The 2,840-nt window shown below is 50.5% G+C and overlaps 1 pseudogene; it reads right to left on the bottom strand.

Annotated features, from left to right (window-relative positions):
• Nucleotides 1–504: 504 nt before the first annotated feature.
• Nucleotides 505–1,150, bottom strand: LOC103268358 (annotated as a pseudogene).
• Between the last annotated feature and the right edge of the window lie 1,690 nt (nucleotides 1,151–2,840).

Below are 2,840 nucleotides of genomic sequence, written 5' to 3'. Positions count from 1 at the left end.
GCCAAGTTGCCCAGGCGGGTCTCGAACCCGCGGTCTCAGGCAATCCACTCACCTCAGCCTCCCAAAGGCATGGGATTACAGGCTGAGCCACCTATAGATTACAATCTTCCTGCCTCAACTTTCCAAATTGTTGGGCCTACAGGCTGAGCCACCAAGCCCAGCTGATTTTGTATTTTTTGATAGTGGTGATCTGTACATGGCACTTTTTTTTTTTTTTTTAGTTGGAATCTCATTCTGTCACCCAACCTGGAGGGCAGTGGCACACTCCCGGCCACTGCAGCCTCAACCTACTGGGCTCAGGAGATCCATCCGCCTCAGCCCTCCAAGTAGCCAGAACTACTGGCTGCCACGCCTGACTAATTTTTGATTTATTGTAGAAATGAGGTCTCACCAAGTTGCCTGGGTGGGTCTCGAGCCCACAGGGTCAGGCAATCCTCTCGCCTTGGCCTCCCAAAGTGCTGGGATTACAGGCTGAGCCACCACTAAGCCCAGCCAAGCTCAGCCTTTTTTTTTTCCCTGTCTCAGGTTTATTTGTACAAATAGCACAGGAGGACACCAGCCCCACGCAGACAGCATCCTGGGGGCCAAATCAGTCCTTCTGTCCACACATTGGCAGACAGAGGCCTCTACTCTGGAGCTTTTGTGGGGGTCTGGGCAGCTTTGGGAGCCTGAGCAGGAGCTGAAACTGAAGCTGGAGTTGCAGGTGAAGCTGCGGCTGGGGCCTTAGTTTGATCCTTGGCCTTTGGCCGGCAGAGCCTGCGGCCCTTGGCAATTCGGGCACGAATACGCTTCCCAAGCTTGGGGTGGGCAATGTATGCAAGTCGAGTAAGCTTGCGGCTAGGACCCTTTGGGATCTTCGGCTTAACCTCCTTGGGCTTTACAAGGGCCTTGATAGCCTCAGCACGTGCAATCATGGCACTGACATTGTTGGCTTGCATCTTCTTCAGGCCTTTCTTGTTGTGCTTCTTGGCAAAGCGCATGTTCCTCAGGAACTTGGGGTCCACCCCCTTAAGAGACTCGTATCTTTGTGATCAGGGTTTCTTGATGCCATTTCTGTGCCATTTTCGGGACTGGTTGTGTGTGGTATGGTTCTTGGACTTGGCCATGTCTGCACCGTAAGCCGCGGATGCTGAAGCGCCTGGGACCGGAAGAGCCAAGCTCGGCCTTTTAAATGGCTTCATAAGTTTCCAGAGTGTAGCTGCTTTATAAATTTTAAATCTTATTTTATTGAGGTTGTTTCTAATTTATTACTATTACACATAATGCCAGCCTGTTGCAGTGGCTCACGCCTGTAGGCCCAACAATTTGGAAAGTTGAGGCAGGAAGATTGCTTGAGGCCAGGGGTTTGAGACCAGCCTGGGCAACATAGTAAGAACCCATCCCCGAAAAATGAATTAAAAAAGGGGGCATGGTGGTGCATACATGTGGTCCTGGCTATTAGAGAGGCTGAGGCAGAAGGATCCATGGAACCCAGGAGTTTGAGGCTGCAGTGAACTTTGATGGTGCTACTGCACTCCAGCCTGTGCAAAAGAGCGATATTCTGTCTCTGAAAAACAAAACATAGAAATGAAAATAGGCCAGGCTCGGTGGCTCAGGCTGTAATCCCAGCACTTTTGGAGGCTGAGGCGAGTGGATTACCTGAGCCCATAGGTTCGAGACCAGCCTGGCAACTTGGCGAGACCTCGTCTCTACAATAAATCAAAAAAATTAGTTGGGCATGGTAGCACGCGCTGTAGTTCCAGCTACTTGAAAGGCTGAGGCAGAAGGATCACTGGAGCCCAGCAGGTTGAGGCTGTGGTGGTCGGGAGTGTGCCACTGCACTCCAGTCTGGGCAGCAGAGTGAGACTCCAACTCAAAAAAAATAAAATAAAAAATTAAAAAATTTAAGCGAGCCGGGCTCGGTGGCTCAGCCTGTAATCCCGCGCCTTTGGGAGGCTGAGGTGAGTGGATTGCCTGAGCCCACGGGTTCGAGACCCGCCTGGGCAGCGAGACCTCATTTCTACAATAAATCGAAAAATCAGCTGGGCGTGGTAGCGCATGCCTGTAATTCCGGCTACTCGGAAGGCTGAGGCGGAAGGATCCCTGGAGCCCAGCAGGTCAAGGCTGAGGTGGCCAGGAGCGGCCACTGCACTCCAGTCTGGGTGACTGAATGAGACTCCAACTCAAAAAAAAATAAAATAAAAAATAAAAAAATAAAAAATTTAAGCAAAAAAAAAGCTTTTTAAAAATATAACATACTAGCCGGGCTCGGTGGCTCAGCCTGTAATCCCGCGTCTTTGGGAGGCTGAGGTGAGTGGATTGCCTGAGCCCGTGGGTTCAAGACCCGCCTGGGCAACTTGGCGAGACCTCATCTCCACAATAAATCAAAAATTAGCCGGGTGTGGTAGCACGCACCTATAGTTCCAGCTACTTGGAAGGCTGAGGCAGAAGGATCGCCGGAGCCCAGCAGGTTGAGGCCGCGGTGGCCAGGAGCGGCCACTGCACTCCAGTCTGGGCGATAGAGTGAGAGTCCATCTCAAAAAAAAAATACGACATACTTCTCCACTGCTAGTCACAATCTCCCTTCCACCAAATTTTAATTATATCTATGCTACTGTTTACCTTCTTATGTTTATTATTTATCTCTGTATACAAATCTCTAAATCCATATGTCCACAGGAAAAACTTCACCTGTGTTATCCCATTAAACTCTCACAAGCCAAGGAGATAAGTCTTTTAACTTATAGTTAAAAGTAACTTATGGAACCGGGCTCGGGTGGCTTAGCCTGTAATCCTGCGCCTTTGGGAGGCTGAGGTGAGTGGATTGCCTGAGCCCGCGGGTTCGAGACCCACCTGGGCAG

The sequence above is a fragment of the Carlito syrichta genome, unplaced genomic scaffold (assembly GCF_000164805.1).
Source record: "Carlito syrichta isolate Samal-C Ts95f unplaced genomic scaffold, Tarsius_syrichta-2.0.1 Scaffold308820, whole genome shotgun sequence".
In the NCBI taxonomy this organism is placed as follows: domain Eukaryota; kingdom Metazoa; phylum Chordata; class Mammalia; order Primates; family Tarsiidae; genus Carlito; species Carlito syrichta.
This window is presented reverse-complemented; position numbering and strand designations above follow the sequence as displayed.